Raw genomic sequence first — 16,558 nt, forward strand, 5'->3', positions numbered from 1 at the left:
GGCCTCACAAAGGAAATATCTCAGTTAATGCCACGTCACACTCCTCACTGGACTCCGGCTAAATATATTGACTTAGACTCGCGTGAAGGTGAATGAAGGTCTGGAATCCATGGCAGCTTTCATTGGCCAAGGCCCGCCCATGAGGCAGTTTGACCGACATGTCAAACAGCCAATCACAGTTAATTTCGTTCAGCGCAGTGTTAATTTTGGCAGGCATTTTTGATTTAGTCTTAGTCTTTATCTTGAGATGAAAATGCTTAATAGTCTTAGTCACATTTTAGTCATTTGAGTCTTTCATAGTTTTAGTCTAGTTTTAGTCGACGAAAAGTCATTGCATTTTTGTCAACTTTTAGTCATTACTTTTAGTCAAACTGCAGTTACCAACATTTATTTTGGTAGCTATTTTATATGTAGTATTCTAACAAAAATAGTCATCAATTCTTCTCTCTTTAGACCAAATCAATTAAGCTTAGTTATGAGAAATTTGAATCAAGGATTGAATTTGGAAAAACTGGAATAAATGTTCATTTTTTGGTAGAGATATAAATTAAACTAATTTTTCAGATACAGTAGGTTTACTTAACAAGTATACATTTATTTAACATCTTTTGTTGGTTAACATTTATGACAGATAATTAGGAATGCTGTCCATTTAAGATGGAAGGTATGCATGTAATAGCCTACTGACATACATTCAGTTTTCACCCACCTGTTTAAGCTCACTTAAACCATAACGGACTGTATTTCCGTGAGATACTCTACATGAGAGACATTTGGACTGCTGTGTGTGTATTTGAGCACTGAGAACTGATTGCGCGCTGTATGAGAACTGAAGAAGTGGAGCGTGTGCGAGAGAGAGCACTTCTATCAGTGCGTTTCCGCCTATCGCACCTTCACTGACTTTAATTTAATCGACAATGAATTGTGACTCCCGGGAAAAACGGGACGTCTGGTCACCCACTCCCTAACCCTTCGGGTGCTGAGGCCATTGTTTCAGATCGCTAGTTCGCGTTTTGGTAGCCTATCCGTCCACCGTGGCTGCCATGCAAACGCACCTTATCCAATGACAGAGACACACATTTTGAAAGACAAGACAGTTAATTTAGCCTATAGGATGTATTTTGAATGTCCGGTAGTCCTCAAATAACATTTTAGTCCCGTCTCGTCTTGTTAATGAAGACGCGCATAAATTTCGTCATAGTTTTTATCATCAGATATTAGTTTTAGCTCGTCGACGTCTCGTCTTAGTCACAGAAAAAAGGTTCGTTGACGAATATTTTTCATCGTCGTCTTCGTCAACAAAATTAACACTGGTTCAGCGTGATGTTTCGGGGCGTGGAAATGTCGCCACAATAACAGTGTAATACTTTTGGATGTATTTTAAAGATTCTCTGCCGCGAAATTTTAATATTTCACATACTTTTGAAAATCCAGCGTTTAGTTGATCCTGATAAGCGCTCGTCATCACAGTTGTAAACACGACGGCTTTCTTCTTTCGTGAGAGGGTTTGGTGTCACGTTCTTTGTTTCCAGGCAGCACGTTAAAGAATGCGACACACACGTCTCCTGGAAATCCTGAATAATTCAACCAATCTGGTGATGACTTAGAAACTCCTGAAGTGTTTCCCCACTTATGTGTACCATATGCATCAGATGTTCAGCCAACGGTCTGTGGGTGTGATGACTGAGGCTGAGACTAATATTGACTTTGCACTCCATTTAAGTGGTTCCTTGTTTACTGTGGGGATTGTGGATGAGGAACGCCACTATCCTACAGTATCCACCAAACCAGATCATCTTCACACCCCAACTGTCATGTCTTAAGTGGGGCGTCCTTAACCTTGTCATATTATGGCTGTTACTCCCGAGTCTCGATGCATCATGACTGCCATGTCAGAGCCTACAGTCATGATGGCTGCCACGCCAGAGCCTTGTCATGCCATGGCCACCTTGCAATTACCCTGTCATGTCACAGAGACCATGCAAGTTTCCCTTAAGGGTTTTTTTGGGGGGGGCTATAGTAGCTCCTGCGGGTGCAGAGCTTGGGCCAGGACTGAAAAGACTGATTGCCAGTGTGATGGACCCACCTCTGTTGTCAGTGAGAGCAGCTGGCATCCCCAGGGCCTCAGCACTGGCTATCACAGAGACTGTTCCCCTATCCTCGGTGCTTCCTGTTATGGCGGTAGCCATCCTGTGTGTTTGGACTTACTACTCTGTTACCCAAGTCCACGAGTCTTCCTCAGAGGCCTCTCCTGTCCACAAGTCCTGTCCATGAGTCTGCCTCAGATGTGGCGGCGTCCGCTGCAGAACCTCCAGAGGTGGCGGCATTCACTTCTAAACTCTTGGCCTGTCCTATCACGGCCAAGGAGCCCATTCATGAACTCTCTGCCTGTCCTATAATGGCCATGGAGGCCGTATCTAAGCTCATCGCCTGCCCTTTTAAGTAAGTAATTTTATTTGTCACATACATATATGTGTATAACCAGCAGTGAAATGTAGGTATTATAGAAAAGATACAGCTTGACATGAGGAGAGGGGGGAGAAAAAAAATAATTCACAGACTATATTCTTATGAGAGTACAGTGTGAGAACAGAAAAAACACCCCAGCAACAAAAAGCACATAGTAACAAGGGAGACACACGACTTGCAACGGGGGATGGGGGTCGGGGGGGGGGGGGGGGGTAATCCAGTTCCGACAAGCAGCCATCCGGTCCTGCAGCCATTTCCGGCGCCGGTCAGACCCGCCTATCAGAATGGCGGTATAAAGCGGCGAAGGCGTTTTTTTTATTTTTTTATTTTATTATTATAATTATTTTTTTACGGCCAAAGATGCCATTTCTGAACTGTCTGCCTGTCCTGTAACGGCTGCTGAGGCCATGGTTAACCTGTCTTTGCTCTCTGTTCCAGTCCCACCTGATCTGCCGTGGTGGTTCCCTGCACCATTGGCTCCACTGAAGTGGTCATCTGCTCCACCGTGGGGATCTTCGGTCCAGTACGTTTTACTGTGGGAGTCTTCAGCACCGCCGGCTCCACCCTGTATTCCTGCTCCACCAGCTGTCATCTGTCAGCATGGACTAAAGGCACCGATCACGTTATTATTGCAGAGGGCATATTTTAGTCTGTGAGTAGCCTAACCTCTCAGCTTGGATTGCAGGTGGATTTCCCTCATATATGAGTGAGAGAGAGTGCTCTCTCAGGACACTGAGAAACATAATTCTGCACCTATGGCATAAACGACACAAAACCTTGTCAGAGCCATAATGAGGCGCAGAAGTGTGCAGTGTGTGTGCTTGCAGCGCGTCTACATTTGAAATAACGAACTTGAGCGCGCAAAAGACCCCAGTGTGACACACATGCGAATGTCATGTGTGTCACACCACGGTCTGTCCAGTAGAAGGAAACCACGAGCCCAAGGCCTTTCACAACATTCTCCTGATTTCCTGTTCATTATAAGCTCAATGATATCACCTGTGTGCGGGACTCTGTTTTTATGATGAGAGGAGAGGAAAGGTTGAGAAAGCACTCCAGGTAAATTTTGAAATGTACCAGGTTTATATATATCTGTTTCTGGTCAAGTCTGTTTCAAGTCGAGTTTATGTGAAGTCTTCGTTTGTTTGGATTTTGGATTTCTTTTTGTTCAATAAACTGCACATGGGTTCTTACAATTTTCCGTTCAGTGGACCATCTGTTACACTCAGGTTCAGTAAATAATACTAACATATACAACTTTTGATTTAATAGTGTATTAGTAAATGTTGAAATTAAGAATACTATATGCCTTTTGTATTTTTCAGTGTAAATTTTGGTCACACTTAAACGGATACTCCACCCCAAAATGAAAATTTTGTCATTAAATTAAAAGAGTCGTTAAAGTCGTGACGTATTGTCAAGTATGGTGACCCATGCTTGAAATTGGTGCTCTGCGTTTAACCCATCCAAGTGCACACACACAGCAGTGAGTAGTGAACAAATGCGCACACACACGCACACACACACACGCACACACACACCCAGAGCAGTGGGCAGCTTTTATGCTGCGGCGCCCGGGGAGCAGTTGGGGGTTCGGTGCCTTGCTCAAGGGCACCACAGTCTGGACATTCACTCCCCCCACCTACAATCCCTGCCGGCCGGGGACTCGAACCCGCAACCTTTCGATTACGAGCCCAATTCTCTAACCATTAGGCCACGACTTCCCCTATTAATCGCTTAGCCCCATGTCGTTCCAAACTCGTAAAAGCTTCGTTCATTTTCGGAACACAATTTAAGATATTTTGGATGAAAACCGGAAGGCTTGTGACTGTCCGATTGACTGCATAGTAAATTGCACTGTCAAGGTCCATAAAAGTATGAAAAGCACCGTCAGAATAGTCCATCTGCCATCAGTGGTTCAATCTGAATTTAATGAAGCGACGATAACACTTTTTCTGCGCAAAGAAAACAAAAAAAATTATTTTATTAAATTCGTCTCTGTGTCAGCGTAGCACCATTTTGGAGAATATCCACTGGACGCAAGCAGTGTGTCAGCCGCACCACACGGATGCGCTGTTTTCATTCAATTCAAAGAGTAAACAAATGTAGATGTATCCTTGTGGGCAGGGTGCGAACTACGGGGGAGCTAGGGGGAGCTCGGCTCCCCTTAATAAGACATGGGCTCCCCTGAAAACGTGATTTGTTAAATTTTGGGGGGTCTCAAAAAATACTGACTGTGTTATTTTGACGTGGAATTTCAGTTTTGTGTAATGTGATCATCGTGGATTATTATGTGTAAAATTGCAAAAATATTAATTCATGCATGACGGCGATCTAAACCTAAATCACTTCAATAAAAATAACTATACATGCTATTCTTGTCATGAGCATCAAGGTGTGGGGGCGCTGCGGTGCAAATTCCACTCATGTTTAGTGCATGTTAACTCAAAGATTCGTAGAAAAAATATAAACGTTGGATTCAACATTGGCCGTAGATCTGTGCGCGCAGTCCTTGAAATCCATTCTGCAGTTAGCATCATATAGCATCATATAGCCACCGTGGCAAAAAGAACACAAGGCAGTTTAATTAAATTTGGTTTTACTAAGAAATTGTGTAATGATGACGTTAATGGCACGACTGATTCACCTGCTGAATAAAGTTGTTTTTTTTGTTTTATATTTATATTATAGACTTTACTGAGAATACGGGCATATAACAACACATAACACAAGATAATCACAGACAATGGAGAGAACAGAATGAGGAATATAAATACACACATGGTAAAAAAGGGAACTAAACCAGAATAGCTGGACAAGGATTAACTAATCAGAAACCATAGTAACTAATGAGAGCTCATAACTGACATGACAGGAACTGAACTAAACTGAACATAATCATGACATTTATTGTTTTAAATGTAGCCTTACAAAAAAGTACTGTACCACAGATTTGAATGACTACCATATTTAAAATAATACTCCATAGTACTTCAAAATAGGGCTGCAACTAACGATTATTTTGATAATCGATTAGTTGGCCGATTATTTTTTCGATTACTTAGATAAAAAAAAAGCCCAATTTTCTTTTTTTTTATTTAATTTAATTTTATTGACAAAAAACACTTCCACATTCTGCCCAATGCAAACAAACGTGCCAACTGAATGCTATGAAAACATACAGTGCTTAACAATTTATTAGACCACTTGCCATAAAGAGAAAACACAAATATTTTAGGAATCTGTCAAAAAAAAATTTAAATATAAAAAATGCATTTATTGGGAAAATAACAAACAAATAACTAAATAGTATTTATTCACATAATAACAAAAATGGCCTCCTATGCCTTTCATAACAGCTTGCATTCTTGCTTGTTCATGTACTTTTTGACTGTAATTGGGTATCTGAAAAAAAACCCTATAAAGTGCTTTTGTTTCTTAGATAACAGCAATAATTATATTATAGCATTAGAAATGGCCTACTGTTACTAAAGAGCTTATGCATATTGAAGGACTAACCACTACAGAAAGCTTTGGTAATCACCAATACTGTTAGTTTAGAGCAGCAGTGGCACAAACCTTACATAATTGGTTTAAAATCTTACATAAATTTGTTTTAATAAATTTGTTAAGCACTGTATATAGGCTAATGAATATAGCCTAGTTTAAATCTCTATGTTAAAAAATAAAATAATAAAGATAATAGAGATGAATAAAAACACAAACTCAGTGTTAACCAACAGGAGAGAGGAATGTTCTGCAGGAACGCGTTCACTTTGATCACAGTCACGTCTTATCATTTCTTTATCCTTTGAAAGGTGCTTATGAAGTGTCTGATATTTATATTCAGACTATTACACACGATTATCACTTTTACAGTTCCTATTCATAAAATACATGCACTACATGTTGACTTTTAAACCTTAATTTAACGTACAAAACCAGATATTTCAGCACAATGAATGTTTTTGCGCTGAATATTAGTTGTCTCCCTCTCTACTGTGTTTCGTCTGTCTAACGCCAGTGCACGTGCCCGGCGCTCATTCATGAAAAATTTAAACTTAACAGACAGTCAGGACGGGCCTTTACGCAAAAATGGAAATGCTCGCTTGAATTTGTGACATTTACAGGTAAGGATATGACCGTAAACTGAAAGTTTTTGCGCTGAGGATGCACACACATCTGTCAAAGCCCCTGGCAAGGCAAGCCATTATATGCATTAAGTTAGCTTAAAGCTTAAAATAAAGAATTCTCATGTTTTGGGCAGCTTGGATCACGTACTTCTCCCGCAGCATCTCATTCTGTTTCCTCCACTATTTTTAGATGCATTTTGTCCATAGAAATGCGTTATTCAGTGCTGCAATTTAACGTGACCGGCTGAAGTTGGACATGCACTGTGGGTGGACCCACCTAATCGATAATGAAAATCGTTGTCAATTATTTTCATTATCGATAATAATCGATTTTATCGATTAGTTGTTGCAGCCCTACTTCAAAGTATAACATAGTGTAAAAAATTGTATCATCTGTTACCTTGAAGCATCTCCCTATCAATATGTATTTTTTTTCAAACATCTTTTAAATATTTTTTGTCTTTCCCACTCTCCCCCAAAAATCCTCACTTTATTTTCAGTGTTAAATTTTCAGTGTTTAAGAGTTCTCCATCTCTGTCTCTCTTTCAGCAAAGCCAAGGCCAAGCTCTTAATGACTTTACGAGCACCGGATTTATCCATTACATATTTAACAAAGAGAGATGAATTCCCTTCAGAATGCACTCCAGACTGAGAGAGAGCAAGAGATAAACAGAAATGACAGAACGATCCAGCTAGATAACAGACAAACAAGAACAAGAGTAAATGCTTGAATAAAATATCCACTGGATTTTAGAAATGTGTGATGCTTGAGGTCAAGACACCATTTTCCCCGTCAGCCACAGAAAGAGGCAGTGCAAGTGGTAAGCCTCCACAGCAACCGCTGTCACAGTAACAGGGGATGCTGTGAAAAAAAAAACAGCCACATGCCTGAGTTGGAAGTGGGCATCGTCGAAGACCTCCCGGTGCCGGTCCCGCTCGGACGAGACTGGCCGGGATTCGACCAGCTGTACGCCGCTGCTTCCCAACCTGCCAGCCCTGCCGGGAACCGCCAGAAAAGGAGAGCCAGCCGTTGTCCCCGCCAACGCCCTACCCTGCTGGTGACAGCCCGAGACGGTGAGTCCCCCTCCCAATCTTCTAACCTTTTCTTTGATGTGTTCCAACAGGTTAAGGGAGGGGGAACTTTTGCAAAGGAACAACTCGGGGACGACCGGCTAAAACATTGCTGGACACAGGTGAGGGTGGTAGAAGGAAAAGAGACCCAACCGGCACCCCACCCAACCCCTCACTTTGTTGTCCAGAATGGCTTGCTGAACTGTGTCGCGCAGCGGAGAGGGGAGGAGGTAAAACTTTTGGTGGTGCCACGAACAAAGACGGAAATCATCATGGAGCTGGCTCACTCCCATCCGATGGCTGGCCACCTGGGCGCCCAAAATACCATCAGCCGGATCCGGGACCGCTTCCACTGGCCTGGACTAGATGCAGACGTGAAGCGGTTCTGCCAGGCATGCCCGGTGTGCCAGCGGACGTCACCACGAGCCCCTCCCCCCCACCCCGCTGATTCCGCTGCCTATAATCGAGGTGCCCTTCGAGCGAATAGGGATGGATCTGGTGGGACCGCTGCCTAAGTCCGCTCGGGGGCCACGAACACATCCTGGTCATCGTGGATTATGCGACCCGCTACCCCGAAGCTATCCCACTCCGCAAGGCCACCTCTAAGGCGATCGCCCAGGAGCTCTTCCTGCTGTGTAGCCGGGCCGGCATACCCAAGGAGATATTGACCGACCAGGGCACCCCCTTCATGTCCCGGACGATGGCCGACCTGTGCCGCCTTCTCCAAGTTAAGCAGCTGCGCACCACAATCTACCACCCACAGACCGATGGGCTGGTAGAACAATTTAACCAGACGTTGAAGCAAATGCTCCGTCGGGTGGCTGCTGACGACCGACGCGACTGGGACCGAATGCTGCCCTACATCCTGTTTGGCACCCCAGGCCTCCACCGGTTTCACCCCATTCGAGCTCCTCATCGGACGGCAGCCCCGCGGCCTCCTCGATATTGCCAAAGAGGCCTGGGAGCAGCAGCCATCCGCCCATCGGTCCACAATCGAACACGTCCGGGACATGAGGCAGAGGATTGAACGGGTCATGCCGCTTGTCAGGGAACATCTAGCCAAAGCCCAAGAAGCCCAACAGCGTCATTACAACCGGGCGGCCCAACCACGGGAGTTCCAGCCCGGGGATCGCGTCCTGGTTCTAGTCCCTACATCCGCCTGCAAATTCCTGGCACAGTGGCAAGGACCGTACACTGTTACGGAGCGAGTGGGGCCAGTGACTTACCGCGTCCGACAGCCCGGGAAGAAGAAAGAAGAACAACTCTATCACATCAACCTCCTGAAGCGCTGGGAAGGGACCAGCTATCCGCTCTAGCCACCGCTGACCCCGTGGTTGTAGACATCAGCACCCAACTGTCGGCCGCCCAGAAGACGGAGCTTCAACATCTGGTCGGTCATTTCTCGGATGTGTTCTCACCTCGCCCTGGGCGGACCAATGTGTTACAACATGATGTCCGCACCCCACCTGGAGTCATCGTCAGGCAGCGTCCCTACCGGATCCCCGAGGCTCGGCGACACGCCATCGAGGAGGAGGTACAGGAGATGCTGAAGTTGGGAGTGATTGAGCAGTTGGGAGTGATTGAGCCCTCCCGCAGCCCTTGGTCCAGCCCCATTGTAATGGTCCCGAAACCGGACGGCACCCTCCGGTTTTGTAACGACTTCCGCCGCCTCAACCAGGTCTCCGAGTTTGACGGGTACCCCATGCCCCGCGTGGATGAACTGCTGGACCGCCTGGGGGTTCATCTGCACCTTAGACCTGACCAAAGGCTATTGGCAAGTCCCACTTATGGAACAGGCTAAGCCGAAGACTGCATTCTCCACCCCAAGTGGCCACTGGCAGTACCGGGTTCTCCCCTTCGGGCTTCACGGGGCACCCGCGACCTTCCAAAGAATGATGGACATCCTACTCCGGCCCCACCAGGAGTACGCGGCGGCCTATATAGACGACGTAGTGGTCCACTCGGAGACCTGGGAAGATCACCTGGAGCGGCTACGGAGGGTGCTGTTGGAGCTGCGCCGGGCAGGGCTCACCACCAACCCTAAGAAGTGTCGCCTAGCTCTCCCAGAAGTCAAGTACCTGGGCTTCCAGGTGGGTCGGGGCCTCATTCGACCGCAAGAGAAGAAGGTGGCAGCAATCCTCTCGGCCCCTCGGCCCACCACCAAGGCCCAGGTACGTGCCTTTTTGGGGTTGGCAGGGTACTATAGATGTTTCATACCCAACTTCTCCTCCTTAGCGACGCCTCTGACAGACCTGACCAAGAAGGGACAGCCGGAGCGGGTATGCTGGGGACCCCCTGAGGAAGAAGCCTTCCAGAGGGGGAAAGAAGCGCTCACCTCGGAGCCGGTGTTGCGCGCGCCTAACTTTAACTGTCCCTTCTTGTTACAGACGGACGCCTCCGACACCGGGTTGGGAGCCGTTCTCTCCCAGGTACAGAACGGTGAGGAACACCCGGTGATATACATCAGCCGAAAGCTGTCTCCGACGGAACAACGGTATGCCGCGGTCGAGAAGGAAGCGTTGGCCGTCAAGTGGGCAGTCCTGGAGCTGAAGTATTATCTCCTAGGCCGCAAGTTCACCCTGATCACGGACCATGCCTCCCTGCAGTGGATGGCCCGGGCGAAAGACACCAACGCCCGGGTGACTCGCTGGTTCCTGGCGCTCCAGGACTTACACTTCGACGTACGTCATCGGGCCGGGGCAGCCAACGCCAACGCTGACGGACTCTCGCGGATGTGGGCAGCTTTCGCAGGTCTGTCAGAGTTTACCCCTCCCTCACTCCCCATCTCCCCCCTAACCCGCGGGACCAGGACGACGCTTAGGGGGGGGGAGTGTGACAAGTGTCCCGAGCGCCTATCAGCGTCGCCCTGGCAACGGATGAGAAACACCTGCACACAATCACCATGGGCTGGCCGGTCATAGCTGAAGTCAATCAGCCGAGGGCTACAAAAGCTGCTTCGCCGCACAAGAGGGGGAGAAATGTCTCCAGAAGGAAGCAAACTAACGGTGTCCTTTTTTCCCTGCCAGATAGCAGCGCGTGACCGACCAGCCCGTCGTTGGAAGCACCAAGCACGCAGCACGGAGCGCACAGGACGGAGGAAGAGGCGGATCACACAGCACAGCACTGGAGCACGAGACCCGTTGGCACTTCCACCTTTTATCTTGCACACTATTCAATAAATTACACCCTCCGGGGTCTTTGTTGCACCTGACCCTGTCGCGTGATTCTTCAGCCCGCCACACTATATATATATATATATCTCTATATCTATATATATATATATCTATATATATATATATATATATATATATATATATATATATATATATATATATATATATATATATATCTCTATATCTATATATATATATATATATATATATATATATAAATATATATATATATATAGTGACAAGTGTCCCGAGCGCCTATCAGCGTCGCCCTGGCAACGGATGAGATCCACCTGCACACAATCACCGCGGGCTGGCCGAACACAGCTGAGGCCAATCGGCCGAGGGCTACAAAAGCCACTTCGCCGTACTAGAGGGTGAGAAATGTCTCCACGAGGAAGCCAACTAACAACTAGACAGCAGTGAGTGACCGACCAGCCCGTTGTTTGGAGCACAACGCACAGAGCACGGAGCACCCACGACGGAAGAGAGAGGCGGACCACTCAGCACAGCATGGGAACACAAGACACGTTGGCACTTCCTTTTCACTTTTATTCAATAAAACACACCCTCCGGGGTCCTTGTTGCACTCGACCCTGTCGTGTGATTCTTCAGCCCACCACATTTCTTCTTCCAGATTTCTTCTTCTTCCATTGTGCTTATTGCTATTTAAGATATATCAGAATTTTATGAAAATGTACTGATTCAATGATTGGTCAGTAGCTGCTTTGAAATCTCAGTTCACCCCTCAGACACTTGACAAAGCCAGTCGAATGACTATAGGGTATATATGACCCTGGACAGTAACCATAACACTATGTCTATAACAAAATATCTTTGGCAGCTATGAAGTATTACAAATATCTTCCAGTGGCTTATTTAATCTTCAAATGACCCGTGCAACTATACAACATTTAAATGAAAGAATTATGCAATCTTCCTAAAGTCTAAAAATGAAATCAGATTCTTTCAGTTGGATGTGGTTTGACTATAAATTGAGTCCATAACTCTAATGAGCAAAGCATCTGTGACTGAACAAGTGACAGACTGTGTGCAGGCCAATGGTTTTATCTAAATTATAGTTTGAGTCACGTCACTCATTCTCATTTCAGATGACGGCCCACGATGATAGAGGATCTGCAATTCCTTGAATCACCGTCGCCTCAGTGCTCATATTGCTGGCCCTCATCCAGGCTCATGATAGAAGCTGATAGTGGAGAGGAGGGGCGTGACGACGGAACACTGCTGCCAGTGCATGATAAGATGTACTGATGTTAAAATTGTGTCCTGTCATTGCTGCTATAAATCCTGCATCACATCTCTCCTTTGTGGAGTCTTTCATGCACCAGGTGTCCTTGAGGTCACCTAACATAACGACTTAAAGTAAAGCTTGCTTTTTAAATAATTACTTAGCTAAACCACAGGCTACGAAAGAAGCTATGAAGGGGGATACACTTTTATATACACTATCGTTCACTAAAGTTTTTGAGTTTTTTTAAAGGCACTGAGTTAATGTTTTTGAAAGAAGTCTCCTATGCTCACCATGTCTGCATTTATTTAATCAAAAATATATCAAAAATATCGTCATATAGTAAAACAATAATATTATGTCATTGCTACAGTCTTCAATATCACATGATCCATCAGAAATCATTCTAATATGCTGACTTGGTGCTCATATTATCAATGTTTCAATTAGAGCAGTATTGATCTGGTGCAAAAACAAAAAACAAAAAAACTAAACAAGAACAGAACAAAACAAAAACAAACAATAGTGATCTCAATATGGGCGACAGTATTAAACTTGAAATGATAATTTTGTTTTAAATGCAATCAATACATCTAGAAAACACATCAAATTCTGTAACTCAGTACCTCAGTTAAAAACAGTGATGAATAAGAAGGTTTACCTAATATTGTGTTAAAGAAACAAACAAGCAAAAAATCTTATGAGAACTTTAGTACAGGGCCTCAAATAAATCAGTGATTTAGTTTAGTGAAACAGTTTAAGATAAATTGTTAGCTACCGTAAAAAAAAATAACCGCCTAATTTATGTCAACTGGTTCACAAAAAGTGAACCACTTGTTTTATATTAACCAAATTAATCAGTTTGCTAAACTTTAATGTGCAGTTCAGATTTTCAACCATTACACGAGAGAAAGAACCATTTAAGAGAGCATATAAAAAAGATCATTGTGCAAACTATGTGGTATTAAAAAAGAGGAATGTAGCGATGTGACCAAAAATAGCTTAAATGAAATAGCTACACTGGTTTGAAAACACCTTAGCTACTATCAAGCTATCAAGTAGTGTCTCTACTTTTAGTTAGTTACTCCGCACCAATGCTCCGTGAACAGTTTTAGTACTATTCAAATTTATATTTTTATTTAAATAAACAGGTCACCACTAATCCCACTGCGGCTTCACTGCTTGTCACACCAGACAGACATTTTTCATCAATAATTTAGACACACACACTCTCTCTCTGCCTCAATTTAAATTCCTTGTGCTTTGCATTATATCTAGAGGGGAAAGTCTTGAGTCTATGAGAAGACAAACAGGCAGTGAGAGAAAACAAACATAAGCACTCTCTATTGCATGGCAGAACGAACTGAGCTGAGAGGCTGACATCTCTAAGCTTCACTATCTGCACTAAGCTCCAGAGCCAAGTACATAATGCACTAATACACCAGAGAAAGTCAAAATGCTAAAGCACCACACCCAGGGCCTTAGAACCATCTGACTCAGCCTCAGCCCTTCAGCTGTATTTGTGTATGTTATATATTACAAGCATTACGAATACAAACTGGCACCAACCATTCTGCAGTTTAGTAGTAACGCTTTGAACATCTCAAGCGCCTTTCTTTTTTATTTCCTTTTCATTTTTTTTTTTTATTAAGCGCAAATATAAAGGCCGCCTTATCCCAGCTCTGGGCAGTGCCGCAGTTAAAGTAAGAAATATAAAAATATATTTCTAACTGCTGTGGCCCAATAAAACCGTCAGAGCCAAAGTTAACCCACTAAACATTAGACGTCTGACGGACGTGCAGATTATGTCTATATTGCGTCCGTCGGTCCAAGACCAATTCTGCACTTCTACACGACGTGCAAACTAGGTCCGCTATTTGGACGTCTAACCGAGACCCCATTTGGACGTCAATATGCAGTTCAACATTTGAACGTCGGACTAGGTAACTTTTTTGGACGTCTAAGACACGTGCAGGAAATTTACATGAATGTAATATTTATTTTATTTAAGACAAATATCAACATTGTTGTTATCAACATGGTTAATGCATATCAATATAGGTTTATTTGTGATGTAACATTATTTGTTATTTAATTATTTATTTATTGAGTACATGTTTATTTTACTGTTTTTCCTCTAACTTAACGTTACTTGTTTATTTTAATTGTCTCTGGACCGGTTATTACATATACAATGGATTTTATTTGTCATATCGTCTCCGACTGTGTTTAACATAACAGGCAAACACTGTAGTTCGAAAATTAAATAAACACCACTCTGATTGGCGGAGGCATCAAGTCATCATGACCCAACCAGTAAACGCCACTCTGATTGGCCGAGCCAACAAGCATTCGGCGCGAACTGCTGAAACAAGTGGCTGCTCGGCTTTGTTCGGCTTCCATCAAAATTATAGTTTTCTACTCCGTTGAAGGTAAGTTCGGTTCGCTTAGTAGATTTTATGTATTTATAGTGATAGCTGTTTTAATTAGCTTTGTTGTCTTAACTATATCTGCAGTGGCTAAGTTACAATTAGCATTGCATCTCTCTGTGATTAACAACACGACTGTATTCCCTTCCAAGTCAAAGAACTAGCATTTCAAAACGAGTTATAACTTGTTTTAAAAATGACTGAATCTAATATTTGCCATATTCTGCAACTCCGTCTGTGTTTTCCTCATCAGGGAAACCATACACTGGTAAAACTGATGTTCGATTTACTTAAAATATATATGCACCATTTTTGCATCATACTTTTTAAGTAAACCCAACTTGTTTATTTTAAGTAAAATAACAAAGATAATTTTTGTTATATGAACTTAAATATTTGAGTTCACTCAACATTCTTTACTTAAAACATGCAATATGATATAATCTACGAAGTAATTTCAAGTTGTGTTAACTTAACATTTAAACTCATTTATATTAAAAATATAATTAATTGAGTTGAACCAAAATAAAATTGTAACTTCTTTTAGATCTTCTTACTGCACTGCTACATTTCACTCAGTCACTATTAAAATGACTTAATGTAGCATTGGATAATAACATGCTATTAAAACATGTGGTTCACTTGCTAACATGATCATAAGTAGACAGCTTGTAATCTTTTTTAAATATGTCCACTCAAAACAATTATTACCCAAAATAACACAGAGACCTCAATACTTGGTTCACCATGACCATACACAATGATGGTGACAATCAGTGGATAGTGTTTGAGTATGAATGGGTCATTTATGAATAGAGAATGAACTCCAGATGTCAGAAAACAGTAAGTTACTAAACTTAACAACAAAAGCAACCATAAAACAGTGAAAAGTTTTACCTTTTTAATTATTCATGCACCAGTGCATGATGGGGAAAATGGGACCATAACTTAAAGAATCCTTGTAAACATAACAAACAATTCTAAGTAAATTATACTTATAAGTTCAAACTTTAATTTCTACAAGCTTAAATTGAGTAATATTATAGAATTTAATATTTTTTATAATTATTGCCTGAACTAAATTATTTAATGTAGAAATTACATTTGTTTTTATGTAGTATTTACTTCACCACAAAATAATTTTTCTCCGTGTAGTTCTGTTTGTTAACAACAAGTGTTAATTCACCTCTTCTTTATCTCAATTAACTTGAACACTTCATAGTGTTACTTGTTTAACACTGATCTTCAGTGTATATATAATCCACACCATCTCAATACTATTGAGTATTGTAAAGCTTTAGTTTGGTGTTTCCTTTGTCTTTCTGTCAGGTGGCGTGCGGTGTCTCCTTCATTTTGGACGTGGAGTGAGGTGTTCTGCCCTTTAGGAGCACCTACGTTAAACCACCTAAACAAGGTGCTATGATTTCATCCTCCTTTTCTTTGCACTGGCCCCAGTCAAATAAACAGTACAAGTAAACTTAACTTGGGCTCACATCTGTGTTTACAGATGGCTAAAAGGATGAGAGAATGGCGAAAACGCCAAAGAGAACTCAATCAACTTCTATGTTATTCTGACAGCGATGATGAACATTGTGGCATTAAAAAAAAATGTGACCGTGCGCCTGGGACTCCAAATAGTGCTAGCAGTGACAATGTGCCTGGGACTTCACATAGTTTCATCAGTGACCCTGTTCCTGGGACATCAGATAGTTTTGACTTTGACACTGATGTGGACTATTGGTCTACTGACTCAGAAAAGGAACCAAATGATGAAGCTGAGATGACCAGCAGCTTTGAAGATGACCTAAGACAGTGGGCCTTGGAGCACAAATTGACACACAGATCGCTTAATGGATTATTGTCCATATTAAGAAAGCAAGGGCACCTATTGCCTGTGGATTGCCGGACATTCCTTGCTACACCAAAGTGTAACACAACAGAGCACAAGTGTGGTGGGCATTACAGATACTATGGCTTAGAAAAGGGGATCTGCTGTTATTTAAGTCAGATGGAGAGTAATGATGTGCACCTCAGTGT

The 16,558-nt window shown here is 43.0% G+C and overlaps 1 protein-coding gene across 1 annotated transcript in view; it reads right to left on the bottom strand.

The window, feature by feature from the left end:
- LOC306871418 (neuroligin-2-like) overlaps nucleotides 1-16,558 on the bottom strand; it is a gene marked incomplete at its 5' end in the record, with an annotated part of 123,299 nt that overhangs the window by 52,204 nt on the left and 54,537 nt on the right. The window lies entirely within an intron of this gene.

Source organism: Barbus barbus (assembly GCF_936440315.1).
Source record: "Barbus barbus genome assembly, chromosome: 1".
Lineage (NCBI taxonomy): Eukaryota > Metazoa > Chordata > Actinopteri > Cypriniformes > Cyprinidae > Barbus > Barbus barbus.